The 26630-nt window shown below is 42.8% G+C and overlaps 1 long non-coding RNA gene across 2 annotated transcripts in view; it reads left to right on the top strand.

Annotated features, from left to right (window-relative positions):
- The first annotated feature begins 1458 nt into the window (after positions 1 to 1458).
- The window catches only part of LOC129652819 (uncharacterized), a 162411-nt gene continuing 137239 nt past the window's right edge, over positions 1459 to 26630 (top strand). For both annotated transcript variants that reach the window (XR_008714800.1, XR_008714799.1), the window contains exon 1: positions 1459 to 1774. This is a non-coding gene — a long non-coding RNA (uncharacterized LOC129652819). The remainder of the gene's footprint in view (positions 1775 to 26630) is intronic.

Genomic DNA, 26630 nt, shown 5'->3' with positions numbered 1-26630 from the left:
AAGCTATTCTAAACAAACCATAAAAAATCTAATCAGCATATTAAAAAACAGAGATATTACTTTGCCGACAAAGGTCTATATGGTCAAAGCTATGGTTGTTCTAGTGGTCATGTATGGATGTGACAGTTCAACTGTAAAGAAAGCTGAGCGCTGAAGAACTGATGCTTTTGAACTGTGGTGCTTTAGTAGACTCTTGAGAGTCCCTTGGACTGCAAGGAGATCCAACCAGTCCATCCTAAAGGAAATCAGTACTGAATATTCATTGGAAGGACTGATGCTGAAGCTGAAGCTCTAATACTTTGTCCACCTGATGCGAAGAACTGACTCATTAGAAAAGACCCTGATGCTGGGAAAAATTGAAGGCAGGAGAAGGGGACGAGAGGATGAGATGGTTGGATAGCATCATCAACTCAATGGACATGAGTTTGAGCAAGTTCCAGGAGATGGTGAAGGACAGGGAAGCCTGGCAGGCTGCAGTCTGTGGGGATGCAAAGAGTCAGACATGACTGAGCGACTGAACATCTAGAGGTAATGAGCTGGAGAGAGAGGAGCTGGCTGCCAGAGGTTGCTGTCTTGAAATCAGCAGGTTATTGACCTGAGATGTATCAATATGTTTTTAGAGACTGATGCAAGTAACATCACCATGGGAAGTTGATAGAGCTTAAAACTGATTAAGGGTTCATTACACAGCTTATGATTGTCCTTATTATTCACATTTTGCTCCATTACATTTTGTTTTAACCTGTGTATATTATAAGCATAAAATTTTCAAAAATGATGCATGGTGAAATTTTGCGTGAAGAAGAATTTTTTGGTGAATTTTATGCAGCTACTTTCTCAGATTGTCTTAGCGACATGTGTACTGGTGTCTCAGACAATGATCGTAGTTCAGAATATAGTTCTGATTCAGATGATTTAAAACTTAGTGATTGACTCTGATATGGAATGGAACATGAAGATGGAACTCATGGTGCTGGAGAATGAGTCTTGGCTTCTACATAAGAGTGGATTGAAGACAACATTTCGCAAAAATCAGATGTTCCAGGTCTGTCAGGAGTGAATATTGAATGTAATAACCTGCAAAGTGATGGTGAAATAACAATGAATTTTTGTCCAGCCAGAGGAAAAATTGATGAACACAGGTGTTAAGTTTCTCCAAAAGTCTCCTGGTTAAAATGATGGTGGGTTAGTTCTGTAAAGATCCAGGTGGGCCCAGGTGGGCCCAGGTGGAACACACTCCCCAGATTGCCTTCTTGTCCTTTTCTATGGGGGGAGGGAGTGGGGTGGAGGTGGGAGGTGTGGGTTGAGTGGGGTGGTGTGGGTTGAGTGGGCTGGGGTGGGTAGGGGGGAGGTGGGGTGGGTAAGGGGCTTACGGGGGAGGTAGAGGGGAGGTAGGGGGGAGATGGGGTGGGGGTTGGGGGTTGGGCGCAGGGGTGGAGTTGCCGCCATCTTCCTTCCTGCTCCAAAGGCCGGGGCTGGCACTTTCGCTCACACACGTCCCCTATTTGCTGGCGGTCACCCCCAATGTGAGGCGGCCCTGGTCCTGCCTTCGCACCATCCTGGATCCTCCCACAGCTTCTCCAGGCCCTGGGCCAGCTCTGTGTCCTGAGAGATGCCCGCTTCCTCAAGATCCAAGGCGGCCAGAGACCGACTTCGTTTCCAGTCTCTTCTCTGGGTTGTCACCTCTCTTTGCTTTTCTCCATCTTATTTCCAATCACCTGCCCCGAGGCCTTCAAATTCCAGAGTCAGATGTGAAGAGACAGCCCTCCAGAGAGTGAGTAACCAGCCGGGTTGGGTTCGGCTTGTCCCCTCCCGTCTGTAGTGGCTGTGCCCCATGGCGGCGGCAGACGGGGTGCGGAGGCGTCTGGGCTGTGGGTCAGCTCGCGAGCGAGCGGAGGGGGAGACCACAGGCTCCTTGGAGGAGAGGACCGGAAGGAGCCGAAATGGCAGGGTGTTGCAGGAATGTTCTGTGTATATTGAAATCACGGAGAATTAGGACCAACATACTGTTGGAGAGAATAGTATTGAGCCCTGAAGCCAAAATTCTTGAGACCGGGGGACCTCAGAGAGACTCCATGTCTAAGCACCACGGGAGGTGGTCTCAGGGGCACCGTCTGATGACAGAAGATCTCAAGGTGGGGGCAAGGGAGGTGGCGAGGCGGTGCTCAGTGTCCAGACCACACGAGTGAGCATGAGAGCTAAACCTGCTTGACCCAGGGGCACAGGGTGTAAGGAAGCACGAGGATGTTGCTAAATCCTGTGGCTCTTCTGGCGTTAAGTCCCTTTGCTCTTTCAGCAGGCCCAGCACGTTCCTGCCACATTAATTGTGACTTGGCTTTAATTATTGATCTGGTGATAGGAGGGGAGTTTGGTGTCAACCCCCAGGGTAGAGTGCATCTAGTGAAGGAGGCAGGTGAATGAGAATGAGTGTCAGGTGCAGAGACCAGCTGCGTCCCGTGACAGGTGGATGCTGGCTTCTTGCTTTGAGGTGGAATATCTCCAGCAGCAGTCCCCAACCTTTTGGGCACCGGGGACCAGTTCCATGGACGAGATTTTTTGCACAGACCAGGCTGTGAAGTAGAGGAGATGGTTTGGGGATGATTCAAGTGCATTATATTTACTGTGCACTTTATTTCTATTACTATTGCATCAGCTCCAGCTCAGGTCATCAGGCATTAGATCCTGGAGGTGGGGGACCCCTGGTCTACAGGGCTGTCCTAGCCTCTGCTGCTGCTGCTAAGTCATTTCAGCCGTGTCCGACTCTGCGTGACCCCATAGACGGCAGCCCACCAGGCTCCCCCGTCCCTGGGATTCTCCAGGCAAGAACACTGGAGTGGGTTGCCATTTCCTTCTCCAATGCAGGAAAGGGAAAAGTGAAAGTGAAGTCGCTCAGTCGTGTCTAACTCTTAGTGACCCTATGGACTGCAGCCTACCAGGCTCCTCCGTCCATGGGATTTTCCAGGCAAGAGTACTGGAGTGGGGTGCTATCACCTTCTCCGCCCAGCCTCTGAGCCCCCGGTAAAACTGGTCAAGGCTTCTGTACTATTCCATGTTTCCTAATTCCTTATGCATTCTACTCCCATAGGAAAGCTTCTTGAAGTCTTTTTCTTAGGGAAACTGACCAGTTATCCCTTCTGTTTTGAAATTCTCTTTTCTCTTTGCTTCCAGGGCACTGTTTTCTCTTAGGTTTTTCCCCTGCCACACTAGCTCCTCTTCCTTAGAGTTTTCTGGTTTTTCCTTACCTCCCTGTCTTCTAAACTTGAGATCTTTTCCCTCCACTCTCTTTAAGGTGAGCTGATCCTGACTCATGGCTCTAAATAGAATACGTAAATAAAATGGACTGAAAGACCTTGGACTGCTTTATGAAGGCTGTGAGCCCACTTTGGAGGTTAACCATCATGAATTTAAAATAAGACCAATGGGCAAAGTGATGTTTTTTTTTTTTTCCCCTAGCCATGTTCATTGTCTAATCATAAACAGACAGTCACTCTGTTTATGATTTATTCAGTCAATAAATTCTTGTTTAGTTTCTTTGTGTCAGGCGTTTTTCTAAGAGGGAATGGCTGAGACCAAAATAGACCCAGACCCAAACCCATGGCCTTGTGGGGTTTATATCTTGGTAGATGTGGTCCATTTCTCAGAAGTCGTCATTGACCAATGAGTAAGATACTGAAATTCTTTGAACCTTAGTCTTGTAAAGTTTATTGGAGAGGTTAATACCTCTTTCAGGCATGCTGTGACAATAAAGTGAGATTATGTACAAAGTGGGTGGGATCTTGTGTTAGGCTTAGGAGTTCAAGTGGAAGTTGTTTGTTTTTTTTTAGAGAGATCTTGGGTCTCTTTTTGGTTACAGCTTCAGAAACATGTGGCTGCCTCTTTGAGTTCTCAGGTTGAGATTTCCAGTGTCCTTTGACCCATGATATTTATTTTGCAACATGAATAAAAGATATGAATTTAATGAGCCTGTACTTTGTACTAGGCACACAATGACCTGCACAATGCAATTTACCTTTTCCCTCTCTTGCCATATAGAATGACTAGCAAAGATGCTTTATTCCCCAGAGCATGTTCAAAGAACACGCTTCTCAACCTGCCATGGTGCCTTTCCCTGTCACTGTCCTTGAATAGCCAGTTGTGTTAAGATCTCTTCTGAACTCACCAGAATTTTCAGTCTTTATCTCAAATCCCCAACTTGGCCCTGATCTTACTCTCCTTCCACCCTGAAGCAAGATGCTGAAAATGAGCATCTTTTCTCTCTTTTGATGTAAACAATTTTTTGAAAACAACATACCAATAGACAGTATCACTGTGGTTTTCAGATGTCTGGTGGTAACTTAAAATGAGTATTTTGTAGCTCCCTGTTTTTGGATTAATCATGTCTTTCATCAGGGCTTCCCTGGTGGCTCAGTGGTAAAGAATCTGCCTGCCATGCAGGAGAAGTGGGTTCGACCCCTGGGTTGGGAAGATCCCTTGGAGAAGGAAATGACAACCCACTCCAGTATTCTTGCCCAATCCCATTGACAGAGGAGCCTGGCACAGTCACTGGAGTTGCAAAGAGTTGGACACAACAGAGATTAAGCAGCAGCAGCTTCTTTCATTGTTATTTCTACTTCCTCCTCCTCCTCCTTCTGGGGATTAATTCTCTATTAATTCTTTCCTTGGTTCTGTTTTTCATTGAGCTCAGTCCCTCCCTTTGTTCCCTGGTTCTTGTCCTTTATCCACCTTCCCTTATGTTGTTCCTCCTTCGTGCTACACTTTGATTTTTGTATACCAGATTTTTGTTTTCTAGCCAACAATTGTCTTTGAGTCTTTTAGAGTTTCCAGCTCATTCTCGCTCATGTTTCCTTACCTTCTCCCAGTCCTCCTCCCCTCTTCTTTCTTTCATCTTCCCTCCCTGCTCTGCCCCTCTGGTTCTCTTTCAATTACTGCTTTTAATTAGAGCAGCTGTGTTGCAGAATGATAGAGAAGTATAATGAGATATGGATGAGAAGGAGCCTTGGGTTTTTAGGCTTCAAAGCTTTATTCTTTTATCTTTGTCCTTTGGATCTGAAGATTCTGTGTCTACTTCTATTTCCCATGGGTGTGACTCTTGAGATTCCCCTTTTGCTCTGTGGAGGATCTTATCAAAGGTCCCCAAAGACTTTGTCATTGCCAGCAGTAAAGGTCATTTCTCCTGAAAATCATTCAGTAGAATGATTTTTGATACTTAGTCAAAAATGCTAGAATCCTTAGTCCATGTATGCTACCTCTTTTTACCTTGTTTCTTTCTGCTCTGACCTGAACTGTAACCTGAATATTGACAGCATCCTTGGGGAATAGGTCAGGATTTCCATATTTATTAACCATCCTGTGTGAAGACTTTGATTTCCTTTTGGTTTGAACCTAATTGCTCCTATGTGTTCGTCTTGAGGCTTTGTGTTAATTAGTGAGCCTACATAATGCACATGGCTGAAGTCTCTCTCTAGGACAGTTTACTGCCTTTGGGAGTATTTCATTTTGAATGTGTAATGTCACTCACAGCAAAATACATGGCTGTGTCAGCCTCTGGGAGAGGGACCAGGGTTTGAGCAGAGAAGTATCAAAATGAATTTGTTCTCTATTGCTTTCTTTTTCTTTCCTGTCTGATAGGGAGTTCTGCTCTTATCTTCCAGGAGGCAAGGAAAGAGAAAACAAGAAAAAGAAAAATAAGGGTGGGAAGGGAGTGGGATGGAAAGATGGAAGGGCAGGCAGCTATAGGAACTGAGCTGCTCAGATGAAGGAGATGAACAGAAAGATTACCAGCAGGTGTTCTACATCTTTCCTTCTCAGTGTGCCACCTCCATCCCTTTGGACTTTCTTACTATTTGTTCTCGTGCTGGCTCAGTTCAGTTCAATTGCTCAGTCACGTCCGACTCTTTGTGACCCCATGGACTGCAGCATGCCAGGCCTCCCATCCATCACCAACTCCCGGAGCTTGCTCAAACTCATGTCTATTGAGTTGGTGATGCCATCTCATCCTCTGTCATCCCCTTCTCCTCCTGCCTTCAGTCTTTCCCAGAATCAGGGTCTTTTCCAGTGAGTCAGTTCTTCGAATCAGGTGGCCAAAGTATTGGGAGTTTCAGCTTCAGCATCAGTCCTTCCAATGAATATTCAGAACTTATTTCCTTTAGGATTGACTTGTTTGATCTCCTTGCAGTCCAAGGGACTCTCAAGAGTCTTCTCCAACACCACAGTTGAAAAGCATCAATTCTTTGGCACTCAGGTTTCTTTATAGTCCAACTCTTACATCCATACATGCCCACTGGAAAAACCATAGCCTTGACTAGGTGGACCTTTGTTGACAAAGTAATGTCTCTGCTTTTGAATTGCTGTCTAGGTTTGTCACAACTTTTTTTCTAAGGAACAAGTGTTTTTTGATTTCATGGCTGCAGTCACCATCTGCAGTGATTTTGGAGCCCAGAGAAATAAAGTCTCTCACTGTTTCCATTATTTCCCCATCTATTTGCCATGAAGTGTTGGGACCGGATGCCATGATCTTAATTTTTTGAATGTTGAATTTTAAGCCAGCTTTTTCAATCTCCTTTTTTACTTTCATCACGAGGCTCTTCAGTTCTTCTTTGCTTTCTGCCGTAAGGGTGGTGTCATCTGCATATCTGAGATTATTGTTATTTCTCCCGGCAGTCTTGATTCTAGCCTATGCTTCATCCAACCTGGCATTTCTCATGGTGTCCTCTGCATAAAGTAATAATCAGGGTGACAATATACAGCCTTGATGTACTCCTTTTCCTATTTGGAACCAGTCTGTTGTTCCATTTCCAGTTCTAACTGTTGCTTCTTGACCTGCCTACAGATTTCTCAGGAGGCAGGTCAGGACTTCTAAGAGCTTGCTGTTTCACAGAGAACTGCTGTTGTCATGGAACAAGCATGAATTGGTCTCTCCCTTTTAAGTGAGATTAGTGACTAAAATTTAGAGCTTTGTTTACTAGCTATGAGATGAAAAATAGACTAAAATCTCTAATCATTTGCTCAGTTAGATATTTGGAAACCGTTGGGATTCCTTTAAGGTGATCATATACCTTCATTAGAGCTTCCCTTGCTGCTCAGTCAGTAAAGAATCTGCCTGCAATGCAGGAGACCAAGGTTCTATACCTGGGTTGGGAATATCCTCTGGAGAAGGAAATGGCAACCCACTCCAGTATTCTTGCCTGGAGAATCCCATGGATAGAGGAGCCTGGCAGGCTACAGTCCATAGGGTCACAAGAGTCAGACACGGCTTAGTGACTAAACCACCACGAGCACATGCCTTCCTTATAAAAGTCAGATGAGACTTACATCATAGGAATACCTGGAAGGTAAAATTTATAGTACAGAAGCAAAGTGGATGTGTATACAGATACTTTTTTTTTTTCCCTCAGCAAAGTGTAAATTTATGAGAGCTGTTGAGAGTCTGTTGATTTTTAGTAAGCAGAGTTGAGCTGCAGAATTTAAATGCAGAGACTCTGACTATCCTAAACAGGATAAGCCAACATTTAACCAAAGCAATGAAGCAGGGAGCATCTTAAAACATCTCGAGCTTAGATTGGGACAGGGTTTGTCCCAGAATTTTCAGACCAGGAAAGGCCAGATAGTGACTATTTATGGCTTTGCAGACCACATGGTCTCTGTTGCAACTTATGTAAAATGAGCATTTAGTACAGTTCCTGGAACATAGTTTCAAATTTTATCATTAGTATTCTGGTGGCAACAAATAAAGATAAAGGCAAAGTACTTGGTTTAAAAACTTTAAAAGCTTCCTTAAGGCATTTCTTGACACATCAACTTCTTAAGTGTGTTGGTGCTGCTGCTTCAGTTGTGTCTGACTCTGTGTGACCCCATAGACGGCAGCCAACCAGGCTCCCCCGTCCCTGGGATTCTCCAGGCAAGAACACTGGAGCGGGTTGCCATTTCTTTCTCAAATGCATGACAGTTGAAAGTGAAAGTGAAGTCACTCAGTTGTGTCCGACCCTCAGCAACCCCATGGACTGCAGCTTTCCAGGCTCCTCCGTCTATGGGATTTTCCAGGCAAGAGTACTGGAGTGGGGTGGCATTGCCTTCTCCATCTTAAGTGTGTTAGAAGCCATCAAAATGAATCAGTTGCTCTCCTCAAATTTAGGATTTCCTTGGAAAGGCCATATGGAATAGAATGTGCTTCAAACAGCTTTGAATAAATGATTCCTCTTTCTCTTACCTCTCAGAATGCTCCTCCATCATGCTATGTAGCATTACTATTGAAGGTCAAATCAGGAGGACTTGTAGTGTTCCATTTTTATACAGAACAATATCAGATAGTGGGATTGATCATGGTTTTTCATGGTGTGCAGGACATTTGCTGGTGATGATGAGACAGTAGACTTCACTGTTGAGCCCTCAATTGTATTCCAGAAATTTTGGGAAGTAACTTCATGTGATTCACAGGTCATGACCCTTAGAATTCTAATCAAACTTGTTTAAATGCCTTGTGTAGTCATTAGTTGGAAACTAGAATAGATAATCAGGGGAAAATAAGATTTTTAATAATCCAATTACATTTGCTACCTACTCAGCTTACTGGTGCAGAACAGTGCACAGGAGTGTTAATAAGTGGCACTGTTTGTTCAGAGGAAGAAAACAGAAGCTCAAAGGAAAGTTTCTTAGGACATATCCAAAAAGTATTGTTCTTTGATTTTATTTGTTTATTTTGACTGTGCTGGGTCTTCGCAGCTGCGCAGGCTTTTCTCTAGTTGTAGTGTGTGGGCTTCTCCTTGCAGTGGCCTCTCTTGATATGGAGCACAGGCTCTAGGGCACGCGGGCCAGTCGTGGTTCTCTGGCTCTGGAGCACAGGCTGAGTATCTGTGGTGCACCGTCTCAGCGACTCTGCGGCATGTGGGATTTTCCCAGATCAGGGATTGAACCCGTGTCTCCTGCATTGGCAGGCAGACTCTTTACCACTGAGGCACCAGAGAAGCCCAAGGTATTGTTCTTAAAGATCATGTGTCTACCTCTCTGTGTAAATTTCTATTTTGCTATGTAATATTTTCCTGCAAATTTTAAATAGATAGTAAAGCTTAATTTGAAGGGGCTTCCATTTTTTTCCTGTGCTATTGATGCTTTTGTGCTTTTTTGGTAGAAAACCCACCACTTCATTGTGAGTCTTCAGAAGCATCAAACATAGGTACAGTACAAGCACCTTCTACCACCTACCTCCATGTTAAGCTGCACGCTGCCTCCTCTTCCATTCTGGACTGAGGCCTGGGGCTGGTCAGTGCTGGACAGACATTCTGTTCTACTGATTGCCCCCCAATTCTTATGCACTGGCTGTGCTTCCTTTTCATGGATGTAAATGAAGGGACAGTCAGGGTTGACCTAAGGGAAGGTATAAAATACTTGGGGCTTCCCTGGTGGCTCAGTGGTAAAGAACCTGCCTGCAGCACAGGAGATGCAGGAGACGTGGGTTCGATCCCTGGATGGGGAAAGTCCCTTGAAGGATGGCATGGCAACCTACCTCAGTATTGTTACTTGAAGAACCCCATAGACAGAGGATCTTGATGGGCTGCAGTCTATAGAATCACAAAGAGCTGGACACGACTAAAGTGACTGAGCAAACCTGCATGCATGAAGTACTTGTGGTAGCTTCAACTTTCCTTTTAGTTCCTTCTTCCTTCCACTGGTCCAGGGCTTCTTTTTTAATTTTTTATTTTCCCTCCATGGAGGACTGACTCTCACATGGTGAGATTTCAAGCTGGTGTTTAGGAGTCAGTTCTGGGAGGGTGGCCTTTCTCAGGCTGAAAATCAAAGTGGTCATTTTGAGTCCATGTTAATGTTCAGTTTAGTCTCTCAGTCGTGTTCTACTCTTTGAGACCTTATGGACTGCAGCATGCTAGGCTTCCCTGTCCATCATGAACTCCTGGAGCTTACTCAAACTCATGTCCATCGAGTTGGTGATGCCATTCATCCATCTCATCCTCTGTTGTCCCCTTCTCCCACCTTCAGTCTTTCCCAGAATCAGGGTCTTTCCAGTGAGTCAGTTCTTTGCATCAAGTGGCCAAAGTATTGGAGTTTCAGCTTCAGCATCAGTCCTTCTAATGAATATTCTGGACTGATTTCCTTTAGGATTGACTTGTTTGATCTCCTTGCAGTCCAAGGTACTCTCAAGAGTCTTCTCCAACACCACAGCTCAAAAGCACAATTCTGTGGTGCTAAGCTTTCTTTATGGTCCAACTGTCACATCCATACATGACTACTAGAAAAACCATAGCTTTGACTAGATGGACCTTTGCTGGAAAAGTAATGACTCTGCTCTTTAATATGCTGTCTAGGTTTGTCATAACTTTTCTTCCAAGGAGCAAGTGTCTTTTAATTTCATGTCTGCAGTTACCAGCTGCAGTGATTTTGGAGCCCCAAAATACAAAGGACTGGAATGGGACTGGAATGGGTGAATTTAACTCAGATGACCATTATATCTACTACTGTGGGCAAGAATCCCTTAGAAGAAATGGAGTATCCCTCATAGTCAACAAAGGAGTCCAAAATGCAGTACTTGAATGCAATCTCAAAAATGACAGAATGATCTCTGTTCATTTCCAAGGCAAACCATTCAATATCATAGTGATCCAAGTCTATGCCCCAACCAGTAATGCTGAAGATGAATGGTTCTATGAAGACCTACAAGACATTCTAGAACTAAAAAAGATGTCCTTATCATTATAGGGGACTGGAATGCAAAAGTAGGAAGTCAAGAGATACCTGGAGTAACAGGCAAATTTGGCCCTGGAGTACAAATTTGGCCTTGGCAAAATTTAATAGGGTTTTTCCAAGAGAACACACTGGTCATAGCAAACACCCTCTTCCAACAACACAAGAGAACATCACCAGATGTCCATACCAAAATCAGATTGATTATATTCTTTGCAGCCAAAGATGGAGAAGTCATCGTCTCCAGTCAGCAAAAACATGACCAGGAGCTGACTATGGCTCAGATCATGAACTCCTTATTGCAAAATTCAGACTTAAATTGAAGAAAGTAGGGAAAACCACTAGACTATTCAGGTATGAGCAAAATCAAATCCCTTACTTTTATACAGTGGAAGTGACAAACATATTCAAGGGGTCAGATCTGATAGACTAGTGCCTGAAGAACTATGGATGGAGGTTCGTGACATTGTACAGGAGGCAGTGATCAAGACCATCCCCAAGAGACAGAAATGCAAAAAGGCAAAATGATTGTCTGAGGAGGCCTTACAAATGGCTGAGAAAAGAAGAGAAGCTAAAGGCAAAGGAGAAAATGAAAGCTATACTCATTTGAATGCAGAGTTCCATGTTAATGTTGCTTATCAACATATGAGGCTGGGGTGTGGGTGTGAAAAGTACAACCTGTACAAAGAGGAGGGCATGTAGATTCACAGGCTTTGTGATTTATTTGTAAGACAGTTGTCTGACTTTTGAGAAAAAAGAATTTGTGATATATTTTATTGTTTGTGTGTGCGGGAACGCTCAGTTGCTCAGTCATGTCTGACCCTGTGATTCCATGGACTGAAGCCCACCAGGCTCCTCTGTCCATGGGACCCTCTAGGCAGAAACACTGGAGTGGGTTGCCATTTCTTTATTGTTTGGCATAGCCTCATTACTCAAGAGGAATTAGACTAGGTATACACAGACCTGTGATCTAAACTCAGAGAAAGCTGGGTCCCAATGACTCAGAGTGAGAAAATGGTGATAATGAGTTTGAGAAAAGTATGACAAAGCATCTGCAAAACAGGATTAGAGATAATTTGCTAAGTAGCAACACTGAGTCTCACAGTGCTGAGTACATATTGTAAAACGATAGAACCAAAGAATGAAAATGTTTCACAGTGGTGTTATTTTAATGGAAACCACTTAGAGCAAATAACTACAATTTGCATTTTGATCCCAACACTATACAATGACTTTTCAAAACGTAAGAATGCATTGTTTTTCTTAAATTCAATTTCTTTGTTTTGGAAGCAGCCCCCAAACTTTCAAGCAAAAAATGCAAGAAAAAACATTTTTTTTCTGGAGAAAATCTAAGTAATTCTTAAAAATCAAGACTTTGTTGTTGTTGTTCAGTTGCTAAGCTGTGTCCTGCTCTTTTTGACCCCTTGGACTTCAGCACGCCAGGCTTCTCTGTCCTTCACTATCTCCTGGAGTTTGCTCAGACTCATGTCCAACCATCTCATCCTCTGCCACGCCCTTCTCTTGCCTTCAATCTTTCCCAGCATCAGGGTCTTTTCCAGTGAATTGGCTCTTTGCATCAAGTGGCCAAAGTATTGAAGGTTCAGCTTTAGCATCAATTCTTCCAATGAATAATCAGTGTTTATTTCCTTTAGGATTGACTGGTTTGATCTCCTTGCAGTCCATGGGACGCTGAAGAATCTTCGAAATAATTTTTAAAAGTTAAGACACGAATGCTCTTAAAAACCTTGCTTCTTTCTCTCTGTAGTTTCATGGGGCCTAGTGATGAGAACCTGAAAAAGAGAACCGTATCTTTTTCCTTAGAATACTAACTGTCAGGGCAAATCAGTGAATATTTATAAAATAATAAATGGCTAAACAATACCATCTGAACCAGACAGCATTACATGAGAGACAAAAATGATAGGCCATGCATGGCACTTGCCCTAAAACAGGTATAAAAGTAAATAATACAAGTTAGATAATATACCTGTGGCTAAAGGTACCAGAGAGATAATGTCTTTGAGTAATTGCAGTTTATAATTAATAGCCAGTTGAATTCCACAGATAATTTATCAGACTTAATTCTCGTGGGTGGGCCATTTAGATGGGCATCTAGATGTGAGAACCTTCTTCAGTCCCTGCCTTGTGTGGGGTCCTAGAAGGTGAGGTTTATATTTTCCTGTGAAACAGTATTCTGTTGTGTGTGGCTGAATGAAGCTTCTGTTCTTTGTCTTGATCAATGTAGGAGATAAGTTTCAATTGTTTAAACTTTTCAGTTCAGTTGTTTAGACTTTTCATGATTTTTTTTTTTTTTTTAATTCAGGAATTATAGGAATTCCTGGGGGTTTTTGCAGTCAGTCTGGACCTCACTGTCTTGACATCCTTGGCCATGGCAGGATCAGCAGGGCTTCTCAGGGCGCTGACGCCTCCTGCTGGTGCCATCTTGTGTCTGCTCTGCCATCCTGTGGGGCAGAGGCAGTTCCCAATTTGGGCAGAGGGTCTCCGGGGCCGGGTGGAGGGCTCTGGGCAGCCAGGCCCCCTCCCCAGGGGAGGGGGCACTCTGGCCATTGACAGTGAGGCTGGAGGAGGAGGGTTGGGCTTTGGGAACAGCTCAGGCTCCTGCTATTGGGGCCTCATAGCTGAGCATGTAGTCATTACTGAGATGACCAAAATAGATTTCTAATAGATACTTGGTTTCAGAGTTCCTGCGGAGAAGGCAATGGCACCCCACTCCAGTACTCTTGCCTGGAAAATCCCATGGATAGAGGAGCCTGGTAGGCTGCAGTCCATGGGGTCGCTAAGGGTCGGACACGACTGAGCGACTTCACTTTCACTTTTCACTTTCATGCATTGGAGAAGGAAATGGCAACCCACTCCAGTGTTCTTACCTGGAGAATCCCAGGGACGGCGGAGCCTGGTGGGCTGCCATCTATGGGGTTGCACAGAGTCGGACACGACTGAAGTGACTTAGCAGTAGCAGCAGAGTTCCTGGCTCACAGTTCCCCAGACCGTTGGGATATACTAAGTGCGAGAAAGGTGTCTTGTTAAGTGAACATGGTGACTTTCAGAAGCACCTGAGGATGCAGACTCTTTGCCAGGGAGAACCAACCACATGATGAGCAGGTGGGACCTTTCAGTCCCACCTGTCCCCTATTTCTGGGAGAGGCTTGAGGTTAAATCATCTACTGTTGGCTAGTGACTTAGTCAGTCATGACTGTATAATGAATGAAGCTCCATAAAAACCTGAAAGGACACTTTTTGGCCTTTGAAGGGCTTCCACACTTGGGGGATCAGTATCGCTGGGTGTTGCACCATGGGGCCCCAAGGTCTGAGAAGACAGGAGCGCCTGTGTTGGGGACCTTGACCCGTGTGTCTCTTCATCTCCTTGCAGAGATGGCTGTTGATTCAAATCCTTTAAATATCCTTTGTGATAAAAATCAATGATCCAGTGAGCAAGCGGATTTTCTTGAGTTCTGTGAGCTCTTCTAGTATTGAATCTGATGAGGGAATCAAGCATCCTTGAGCTTGTAGCCAGTTGGTCAGAAGTGCAGGTAACAAGAAGAGCTTGTGACTGGCCCTGAAGTGGAGGGTGATCCTGTGGCTTCTGCTACTGCTAAGTCACTTCAGTTGTGTCTGACTCTGTGCGACCCCATAGACGGAAGCCCAGCAGGCTCCCCTGTCCCTGGGATTCTCCAGGCAAGAACACTGGAATGGGTTGCCATTTCCTTCTCCAATGCATGAAAGTGAAGTTGCTCAGTCGTGTCCGATTCTTTGCAACCCCATGGACTGCAGCCTACCAGGCTCTTCCGTCCATGGGAGTTTCCAGGCAAGAGTACTGGAGTGGGTTGCTGTTGCCTTCTCCCGTGATCCTGTGGGGTGAGCCCTTTACCTGTGGAATCTGACTCTGTCTCTGGGTAGGTAGTGTCAGAACTGAGCTGACATCTTGCTGGGATTTTTTTTTTTTAACCATTATTTTGTATTGTATGATTGCTTTATAATGTTGTGTTAGTTTCTGTTGTACAACAAAATAAATCAGCGTTAAGTATATAGATCTCCTCTTCCTCTTGGGCCTTGCTCCCTTCCCCTAACCCAGCCTGCTGGGCTTTGAGAATTTGTTGTTGCCGGTGGAAGACTCCACATATACTGTTGATGTTCATGTAGGGAAAGCAGCTGTTTGTGCTTCCTTGGTAGCAGGACTGGATTTCTCTTTGGAAGAACGCATCTTGCTCGCTTGTGGTCCGTGTGTCCTGGAGGCGACTGACACCACCTTCAACTCCAGACCTGGTTAAATCAGATTGGGATTCCAGGTGGCATGAGTGGTGAAGAACCCACTCGACAATGCAGGAGTTGCCAGAGACACCTGTTTGATCCCTGGGCTGAGAAGATCCCCTGAAGAAGGGAATGGCAACCGACTCCAGTATTCCTGTTTGGGAAATCCCATGGACAGAGGAGCCTGGCAGTTCATGGGGTCGCAAAGAGTCTGGCATGACTGTACACTCATGTACCCTGGATCTTTGCTGGCACTGTCAGAAAAAGGTGCCCTTTTTCTGCTGAGCTTGCCGAACTGGTCATCTGTGAGCTTGAACTTGTCATTAACATCCTTCTCCGCTTGTTGGGGAAGCCTGCTTTAATTAGCACAGATGAGAGAGAGACATGGCATATCTCAGCATTAGGACCTCTAGACCCACCCATTCCTGGGCTTGTAAAATACAGAATTAACACGTTCCTTTTTTAAAAGAAGTTTTTAGGGATAGGTTTTCTGTCACTTGCATTTTATATCTCCTTTTTAGAGCTCTTTGTTTAAAAGTTTATGGTGGAAATTAAGTTCTTTTCTATAAATTTTTATTTTGATACCTTGTAGGTGATAGTCATGATCTTAAATCCTAGATACCATGTCTGAAGTTTTAGATAACATTTCTAATATAATGTTCAGCTTTTCACAATTATAATTGTGAATCTGTGTTTTGTACTTAGAAGTGGAAATTTTGTTTAAAACTCATTAGAATTCAATCTAAGCAGTGAGTTCTGTTGGTAAAAGGCATGTGAAGTTTATTCTAATAAACTTAGAATTTCTAGTCACATTTTAAATCATTTATTTCTCTCACTTTAATATATACAAACTGTTGTGAGAATGTTTTTAAGTTCTTGCTGTGTATACCTAGTATTCCTACATAGTCATGTACTGGTATTAACGCGGGCACACTAATCCTTTGAAATGCTAATTAAGTGAACTATTAAAAGTTTGCTTGAAAGAGAACATTTTAAGGAAATGTTTTAAGGTGAAATAGGAATCAGGTATCTTATTTAACAATAGATACCAGCAATGTTACATTTTCTTGAGTAATACAAAGGAAAATAGGAAAAATTTATAACATCTTTGTCTTTTGAACATTTAATAAAGATTTGATTAAATGTTTTATGCCTGACTATACCATTGTTTTATCTTTGAATTTTCTCAGTAAATGAAAACCCTAACTTCAGAAATGTGAATTGAGCCATCCTGGTAAACTGGTTATAGTTATAGATGGTTGTAGTAAGCTATCCTGATAACTCAGGGTTGAGGGTTTTAAAGGGTCAGGTGTTTGATTTATCTCTAAGTATAATTACCTTGATCCAACCTGTGGTGGTAAATAAGAGAGCAGGGGAGGAGACAAAGGTGAAGGAGACGGTGGGAGCGGTGATACTTACCAAGCTGTTGAGTTCGGCACCCAGAGTACTTCTGAACCCATTTCAGTTTTGGAAACTTGCTTCAAGTGCACGCGGACAGAGAAGCCCTGTTTGCAGAACAAATGGAAGGCTCAGGAGTCTATAGATCATCGTTCTCACAAGGTGACCTCTAAGAGCTGCTGGAGCATCTTCCCCCTTCCTGGGCTTCTGATGGGAGGCCGTCTAGGCAGGGCTACTGCCCAAGCCCATTTCTTTTGCTTGTAAGCTGACAGTCTCAATGTGCTCCAAAGTCTCCTGGACTGGATATATCATTAAATTACAAAGTAATGAATACCTACATTTGTACCATTCTTTTTTTAGATTCCACATATAATTGGTATTATTAATATATGATATTTGTCTTTCTCTGACTTATTTCACTCAGTATGACAGTCTCTAGGTCTATCCATGTTGCTGCAAATAGCATGCATTCATCCTTTTTATGGCTGAATAATATTCCACTGTATATATGTGTCATATCTTCTTTATGCATTCATGTGTCAGTGGTCATTTAGGCTGCTTCCATGTCCTGGCTATTATAAATAGTGCTGCAGTGAACACTGAGGTGCATGTGTCTTTTCAAATTATGGTTTTCTACAGTTATATTCCCAGAAGTGGGATTGCTGGCTAGCACAGGGAACTCTACTCAATACTCTGTAATGACTGATATGGGAAAAGAATAAAAAATAAAGTGGATATATGTGTACAGGCTTTTCTGGTGGCTCAGACTGTAAAGAATCTGCCTGCAATATGGGAGGCACATTGTTACGTATAAGAGATCCTCAGAATGTATTTAATTCTTTTTATTAAGGCATGGCTACATTCACTTTACCTAAATAGATAACTTTGACTGGTAAGTTATTCCATTGCTTACTTTGTAATGTTAACAAAACTGTAGCAACCATCTAATAAGTTAGTCTTCCTTCATCCATAGTGTGTAAATGTTGTCTTTGTGACCCCATGGACTATAGCCTGCCAGGCTCCTCCGTCCATGGGATTTCCTAGGCAAGAATACAGGAGTGGGTTGCCATTTCCTTCTCCAATATTCCCGACCCAGGGATAGAGCTTGCATCTCCAGCATTGGCAGGTGGATTCTTTACTGCTGAGCCACCAGGGAAGCCCATTGTGTAATTACCTGACACCAATAAAATCACTCTAAATATTATAAGATTTTTTGCTAGTACTTTTCTTTTTCTTTAATGATATCTTTCTTTTTTCTTTATTGACATATATTCTTTATTTTCATTAAAAAAGGGCAATTTTCAGGGATGTTCTAGGATTTGGATCAATGTTTATGAAAATCGCTTAAAATCTAAAGGTGTTTTTAGTGGCTCCCTTTATATGGGCATTTGAATTATTTGCATGCCTTCAGGTCGTAAACTGAGTTCTATCATACTGGCAGAATCTTTTGAGATAAGAGCCGTGGCTTGGATAGCTTATGATAAAGGGAACAGTGTATTGCATGCCTTAAAAATCACAGAGACGACTGATGTATTCCAGAAATTTCCTTAGAGTTTCAGCAGTTCAGGACATGCTGTGTACATATAAAGGCAAAGGATCTTTATCACTGACTCCTATTCTGACAGGCATAGTAGGGTCTACTTTTTTCTCCTTCAGTTCAGTTCAGTTCTGTCGCTCAGTTGTGTCCGACTCTTTGCGACCCCATGAATCGCAGCATGCCAGGCCTCCCTGTCCATCACCATCTCCCAGAGTTCACTCAAACTCACGTCCATCGAGTTGGTGATGCCATCCAGCCATCTCATCCTCTGTCGTCCCCTTCTCCTCCTGCCCAAAATCCCTCCCAGCATCAGAGTCTTTTCCAATGAGTCAGCTCTTCGCATGAGGTGGCCAAAGTACTGGAGTTTCAGCTTTAGCATCATTCCTTCCAAAGAACACCCAGGGCTGATCTCTTTCAGAATGGACTGGTTGGATCTCCTTGCAGTCCAAGGGACTCTCAAGAGTCTTCTCCAACACCACAGTTCAAAAGCATCAATTCTTCGGCGCTCAGCTTTCCTCACAGTCCAACTCTCACATGCATACATGACCATTGCTTTAGAGCCCAGAAAATGGTAGTTACGTAGCAAGACTGCAAAGCTAAAATTCTCAGCTAAATTAGTGATGCTAATTTGTTAGAGGTGGGATGCAGTGCCCAATATTTACTCTGTGGTAAAATTAAGGTGATATTGCCAATTTGTTTATTTTAGTCTCTGCTTTATTTATGATAAGGCATATATACTTACTATTTTGAAAGTAAAATACTGTGTTTCTGATGTATAACACATTTTAAGCACTTGGAGCCTGTTGATAGCTCTATAATGAGGTTTGAAAGCGTTTATCTGTAGGTATTGTGAAATCTGGGTGTAGTTATGAGGGTGCTGGCATTTGCCTTAGAAAACGCATTTCTGGACTGTTTTAGACCTGGCTGAATGCTGAGTCATTTCTGCCATGGAGCAGAAATGTTGGGGAGCTCAGTAGGGCATCCAGGTGACCTGCTTTCTAATGGACAGAGCTGGATGTGCCCTGTGGGTAAACGTCTTCAGTATTGCATTAGTGGAAATGAGCCACAAGACCAGTACACGGCCTTCAGGAAAGATCTAATGTGCTTATGCAAATCCAAACATCCCAAGCATGTTCTGAGTTAGGGTAGCTACAGATTTCAGGCCTGAGCTGTAACAAAGGATACTGGGGGAAGAAGTTGGGGTACTGAGCATCTCAGAAGAATGCTTTTATTTTTTTAAATTTTATTTTGTTCTTAATTGGAAGATAATTGCTTTACATATTGCGTTGGCTTCTGCCTTGCATCAGCATGAATCAGTCATGGTATAGATATGTCCCCTCCCTCTCAAACTTTCCTCCCACCTCCCTCTCCATCCCACCCCTCTAGGTTATCACAGAGCCCCAGCTTTGCGTTTCCTGCATCCTACAGCAAATTCCCACTGGCTGTCTATTTTACATATGGTAGTGTGTGTGTTCAGTACTATTTGTGAACCAGAAGGCAATTTCCATAGTACCTCGGGGTGGAGGATGGGGTCTCCTTCTAAGAAGACATGACAAGCTTTTCTGTTTCAAGAAGTAATAAACAAACCACAGTTCCTATAATTTTCCCAGAGCTGTACATATTTTTAACCAAGAGAAGTAAACACCCTACATATGCGTGCATGTGAGTGAGTTGGGGGAGATTCCCTGTTTTACGTTTTTCCGTGTAAACACAGCTTGAGAGTTATAAGGGGCTGGGTCTTTGTGTGTTAGAGATGTGTTCTAATGTGCATCCAGCATGCAGTGGGAATCGGCTTCTGATATAACCGTGAAAGCAAAGCTCAGGGAATTGCCGTGTCTGCCTGATGTACTGGGTCTTAGGAGAGGTCTGTGGCCTCTTGTGTACTGCTCACAAATCCTGCTAAATTTCAGAGCTGGGATTTAGGTCGAGTCCTCCCTTCTGACCTCCAAATTGTCTCACCTTCTTGTTCTCTAGTGTTTTTATGGTATACACTGAAGTTTAGGAAATCCAGCATTCTTAGCATTGAAAAGGAGAGGAAGTTGGAGATAGAAGATGATAGGATCAAGGTGAGGTAATAGGATAGTTTAGAAGGGAGGAGGGGTCTAAAAATACTAGCAGGAAGAGAGAGAATGCAGAGAAAGGGGACAGGCAGTCAGGTGGCATCTAGGTGAGGTGGCAGGATTTAAGAGATGCAGCTGGGATGGGAGTGTCAGAGTGAAAAGGGACCTGAGAAGAGGCTGCAAGTAGAGATCAAACAGATACATGGCACCAGAGAGGTGGGGTGTGACCCAGAAGGTTTACGACCACAGTTGAGAGCTCCAAAATCAGACTGTGGCTGTGGCAATGACAAGAGCAAGGTAGGAGGTGGGAAAGTCTAGGCTGAAACATGACTTTTTCTGCAGAGCCTTGTTTAGGATGAGATTTTGCTCTTGTTCATTCACAGCCCCTGATTGCCTACATCAAATCTCCCTCTCTTGTCTTGTATGGTCATATCAGGCAGGTCTCCTTGCTTCCCCAACTACTTTTAATTATTAAAGTCCAGTCTTGCCAGTTTAGAACTTACCTTTTTCTTTAGTAGATGGTGGGGCTTAGGAACATGGACTCCTGAGGCAGAACTAGAAGATTTTTTTTTTGGCAGTAGCTGTGTGTAGACTAAACTCTCTGCCCTCAATTTCCTGTCCTTTACGTAAGGATGCTTGGATCTACCTCATAGTCACCGAGGATGAAAGTAAGATATGTCAGGCACTGAGAACAGTGAGAACGGTCTGTGTCTCATTTCCTCCCTGGGTGGGGGACTTCAAGTTGGGAGGTTCAGTTCAGTTCAGTTGCTCACTTGTGTCTGGCTCTTTTTGACCCCATGAACCACAGCATGCCAGGCTTCCCTGTCCATCACCAACTCCCAGAGTCCACCCAAACCCATGTCCATTGAGTTGGTGATGCCATCCAACCATCTCATCCTCTGTTGTCCCCTTCTCCTCCTGCCCTCAGTCTTTCCCAGCATCAGGGTCTTTTCCAATGAGTCAGCTCCTTGCATCAGGTAGCCAAAGTATTGGAGTTTCAGCTTCAACATCAGTCCTTCCAATGAATGCCCAGGACTGATAACATGATCCATTTCATTTCTCCCCCAGTTTTGGTGTCTAGAGGTTGGGAGGTGAGTATTGCCTGCTTAGGAACACGTTTTGCACATCTTGCTTCTAGTTGAAACATCCTGTGTGTGTGGTGGAGGATGCAGGGTGGATGAGGAGAGGGAAAATTGGAAGACAGAGCTGATCTTGTGTAACTGGTCCTGGCACTGCTTTTCTGGGTAACTTGCTGGTCAGGGAGGACCTCTGGGAAGCTGCTGTCCGGCTGTGGGGCCGACGTCTGAATTCTTCTGAAGGTCCTATCCCAACAGCATGCTGCTCTCACATGGGAGACCTCTTCCATCTCCCCAGACTGGACCCCAATACCCCACATCCTTATGCTACTTGTGATTAATGATCTTCCTTCTTAAACACCTTTCCTGCCTCATTCCCACCAATTAAAAATCTTAGTGTTTGGAATCTTACAAATACAGTCTTCAGAAAATCTGTCTCCACAAAAGTCTGAGACCTCTGTGTTAGACTATGAAGACCACTTTAATAAGAAATGCTCAGATCCGCTCCTCTACAAAGCTGCTCTTGCATGGTGAAGATGTTGGCCTACTGGCGTTTTAAAAAGGGTGCCATCTGAGAGGACTGTCTCTGAGAGGTAAGTTGTAGAGCAAGATGACATCATAAGCACCTGGCCAGAGGGACATAACTTGCATTAATGGATAAGCAGGTGTGTGAATCCGTGTGATGAGGAGGTTGCCAAAGAATTCCCAGCATGCTCCAAGAGAGAATGTCAGATCTAGAAACCACCTAAGCCCAGAAGCTGCTTCCAGGTCACGATGATACCAGGCAAGAACTGTCCTGCACCCACTTGGCCCTCTCCTGCCCCCGTGCTAACCCCAGAGCATCAGAAGCCACCAGTGACTCTCAGTTGTGATGAAGAAGCCCAGCCCCGGAAGGAAGACATGACCTTGTCCTTCCCTTGGCCGTTGGTGGCTTTTGGCTCAAAGTGGAGGCAGTCAGGCAGGTTTGGGAAGAAAGATATTTTTAAATGAAGTTGACTGTTTTGGCTCTTACATGAGACTGGAAAATGTATTGGATTGGCCAAAAAGTTTGTTCGGTTAATGAATATTTTCAGTAAAGTTCTTTGTGAAAATGGAAAAAAAAAAGTGTCTCATTTTTACCTAAAATCAAACGAACTTTTTGGCCAGCCCAGTAAATACTGATCTGGGAATGTTCTTGGCATCGGATGTGACTTCTTATTCAAGAGTAACCCAGTTTTGGGTTTTACCTGACATTTCACTCAGTATTAGTGAGAAAGGAATACCTGTGGGAAAGGATATAGTTGCTCTGTGATAACACCCTTCCGTGTTTACTTGATCATTGTTACCGTTGCAGCCCCTAGTTTTTAATGATTAAGGTGTCACTGATATTTTTTTTAATTGCTTTTTTCTGGTTATTTGCAATGAATCTTAAACATAAATTTATGAGTTGGAGAATTTGGTGACCTATAATTTAGAAGATGTAATTACACTAATTTATAATCATTTAATTACACTATTTTGTCTGATTACAAGACAGTAAGAAGAAGAAAACGTCTTTAGGCCTATGATGTTTTTCTAAGTAGTTAACCTCATTCTTCTGGGCTCTCCTTATCAATTCTGTACCATTTTTGCTCCTTTCTATGCTAGCCCATGTATTTTAGAAAGCTATGTGCCCAGGTACTTTTGCCAGCAGGGTTCTGTTTTGGTTCTGCCAATGAGAAGCATTCTCTAGAGTTCTAGCAGACAGAATGAAGAATCCATCATGCTGGCAGTGGCAGCTGGTATGTACTTTGGCAGATGTTTAAATGCAGTGTTTCTTCAGACTCACAGATACAGAAGACAAATTTACATTTACCAAATAGGAAAGGGGACGGGGGAGGGAAAAATTAGGAGTTTGGGATCACCAGACGCAAGCTACTGTATAAAAAATAAACAGCTAAGCAACAAGGTCCTCCTGTGTAGCACAAGTACTGTATCCAGCATCCTGTAATAAGCTATCATGGTGAAGAATATGAAAAAGAACAAATGTGCGTATAACTGAATCACTTTGCTGTATGCCAGGAAATGACACAGCATTGTCAATCAACTATATTTTAACAAAAAAAATGTTGAGTTTCTCACAGTAAGCTTCCTTGCTCATGTGGGATCCAGGTTTTGGCAAGCTTACTTAATTTTGGGAATCCTCTTTAAAAATACAAATGTAGTTTTTCAAAACTACTTGTAAAATGGGTTGCTTGTTTAGGATAGGCAAACAAAAAATCACAACAAATATGGCTAGGTATAAAATTCTTGATTCATGTTACCATGCTTCAGGAATTTGTGTGAATAGTCTTCTAAGGTTGAATATATCTGGAGAAGACAGAGCCCAGCTTGATTTTATTGTTCTTTTATAACTTGACCTTGTTTTCTTGCCTATACAAATGATTTATTTTCTTTGAGGTACACTAACTTGAGACTGTTTCTGATATTTGCTACTCTAAGTTAGTTTTTTTAGGGGGGACATGATATACTCTTTCAGTATACCTTCATGTTTTTCATTCAGGAATTCTTTAAAAATTTTTTTATTTTATATTGGAGCATATTTGATTAACAATGTTGTTAGTTTCACGTGTACAGCATAGTGATTCAGTTATACATACGTGTTTCTTTTCCAAATTCTTTTCCCATTTAGATTATTGCAAAATATTGAGCAGCATTCTCTTGACAGTAGTTCCTTGTTGGTTATTCATTTTATATATGGCAATGTGTACATCACAATTCCAAACTCTCAATCTGACTCCCATTGGCCCCTCTGGTTACTTCTTAAGTTTGTGAGTCTGTTTCTATTTTGTAACTTCATTTGTATCATTTTTTTAGATTCTACATATAAGTGATACCAATATTTGTTTTTCCATGTCTGACTCACTTCACTTATGATAATTCATGTTGCTGCAAATGACATTATTTAATTCTTTTTTATGGCTGAGTAGTATTCCACTTTATATATATGCACCAAATCTTCCTTATGCACTCCTCTGTCGATGAACATTCTTTAAGTTATGGCTCTAAGTGTTCCTCCCTGCCTAGTATTCTGCACCCCTCCTACTCCTTTGGGTACAAAGTTACTCCTGTGTCATCCCTCAGTAACTGGCATTTTACTTCTAATTTTTAAAGACATGTTTAATTGCATTTCATTTAATTTAGTTTCTCATTTCTACTCTTGTATCTCTTTCTGTATTTTCAGTTGTGTCCATTCTCCTTAAGATTCTCTTAATCTTGCTTTGACTTCTCTGGTGGTTCTCTTACCTGCCTGGACCCTCTTCCCTCATTCTCAAACCCTGTTAGTTATCTTTCATCTCCTCCTAATGTTTCCTCCATCTATGCCCTGAGCTCTTTCATCTCTGCATTGTGCCCTTGTTTCACAGAGGCAGTTGCTCTTCTGAGATTTAAAAATTCATAGTAAGAGGTTTGGTGGCAGTTTTCATCTTCATGAAAACTTCATGGCCAAAGGGTCCTAAGTGAGAGCTGTGTCTTGTTTTTCTTGTTTATTTTTTCTTAAAGTACCTTTAGAAACATCCCAACTTGCTTCCTAATCATTCTTTGAAGGATGTGACTGTTTTCTGGAATAGAGGTTGCAGAATAATTAAAGTGGGGAGAGGTCAAGGCCCTGTTCTAGATTAGATGGATTTTTTTCATCTAGCATCTGTGTGTGTGTGAGTTTGCTTAGACTTTTTACTGTTTGCAAGTCAGCATAAATAGGCAGTTTTTGCTGCCTAATAAAGCCCCCTTTTCAAAGTCTCTTTCCCTCCTGGCAGCCAGTCCTCCTTGCAGATCTGTCTCATTAAGGGGCTCTGTCCTCTTTCTCGTCAGGGCCCTATCCAGTTCAGTAAGCTCCTGCTGCTTACCTGTGCACCCTGCTCTTCCTTTTCAGAAAAAGGACTTGGATTTTGCACCTCACTGTGTCATCAGCCCTAAGATGTAGCCTGTGCCGGCTTGCTCTGAGCTCTGCCTCTGCTCCCCACTTCACTTCCTGAGACTCAGCACTTTGATCTTCACTGCTGTGGCAGCCTTTCCATGTATATTTGAAATTAATGGGTTTTATCTGGTTTTCTAGTTTCTGAGAGTCAAGTTTGCATTTTTTTTTCTTTTTCTCCTTTATTGAAGTATTTCTCAAAATACAGCTCTCAGACCACATGCATTGTAATTACTTGGAGTGCTTACTAAGAACTCAGATTCCCAGGGTCCTTTCCAAGGCATGCTAAATCAGAGCTGTGGAGGCTGGCTTCTTAGAGTCAAAATCTTTAATAACCACCCATCACTCATTTGGCTTCCCAGGTGGCACAGTGGTAAAGAATCTACCTGCCAATGCAGGAGACCCAAGAGACACAGGTTCAATCCCTGGGTTAGGAAGATCCCCTGGAGAAGAAAATAGCAACTGCTCCAGTATTCTTGCCTGGGAAATCGTGTGGACAGAGGAGCTTGGTGGGCTATAGTCCATGCAGTCACAAAGAGTCAGACACAACTGAGTGTGTGCATGTGTGCATGTGCAGACACACACACACACATTGCTCATTATGATTTTTTACATTTGTAGTAGTTGACAACCATTATTTCAGTGATAAACAAATGATGGTAGTTTTTTTTAATTTATTTTTTTAATTGGAGGCTAATTACTTTACAATATTCTGGTGGTTTTTCCCATACATTCACAAGAATCAGCCATGGGTGTACATGTGTTCCCCTTCCTAAACCCCCCTCCCCGTCCCATCCCTTAGGGTCATCCCAGTGCACCAGCCCTGAGCACTCTGTCTCATGCTTTGAACCTGGACTGGCGATCTGTTTCACATATGGTAATATACATGTATCAATGCTATTCTCTCAAATCATCTCACCCTCACTTTTTCCCACAGAGTCCAAAAGTCTGTTCTTTACATCTGTGTCTCTTTTGCTGTCTTGCATATAGGGTCATCATTACCATCTTTATAAATTCCATATATATGCATTAGTATACTGTATTGGTGTTTTTCTTTCTGACTTCACTCTGTATAATAGGCTCCAATTTCATCCACCTCATTAGAACTGATTCAAATATATTATTTTTAATAGCTGAGTAATATTCCATTGTGTATATTTACCACAGCTTTCTTATCTATGCATCTGCTGATGGACATCTAGGTTGCTTCCATGTCCTGGGTATTATAAACAGTGCTGTGATGAACACTGCGGTACACGTGTCTCTTTCAATTCTGGTTTCCTCAGTGTGTATGCCCAGCAATGAAATTTCTGGGTCACATGGCAGTTTTATTTCCAGTTTTTTAAGGAATCTTCACAACTAGTTTGCATTCCCACCAACAGTGTAAGAAGGTTCCCTTTTCTCCACACCCTCTCCAGCATTTATTGTTTGTAGACTTTTTGATAGCAGCCATTCTGACTGGCATGCGATAGTACCTTAATTGTGGTTTTGATTTGGATTTCCCTGATGATGAGTGATGGTGAGCATCTTTTCATGTGTTTGTTAGCCATCTGTATGTCTTCTTTGGGGAAATATCTGTTTAGTTCTTTGGCCCATTTTTTGATTGGGTCACTTATTTTTCTGGAATTGAGCTGTAGGAGTTGCTTCTATATTTTTGAGATTAATTCTCT

Source organism: Bubalus kerabau, chromosome 5 (assembly GCF_029407905.1).
Source record: "Bubalus kerabau isolate K-KA32 ecotype Philippines breed swamp buffalo chromosome 5, PCC_UOA_SB_1v2, whole genome shotgun sequence".
In the NCBI taxonomy this organism is placed as follows: Eukaryota; Metazoa; Chordata; class Mammalia; order Artiodactyla; family Bovidae; genus Bubalus; species Bubalus kerabau.
Note: the sequence above shows the minus strand (reverse complement) of the source record. Positions and strands in the feature narration are given on the sequence as shown.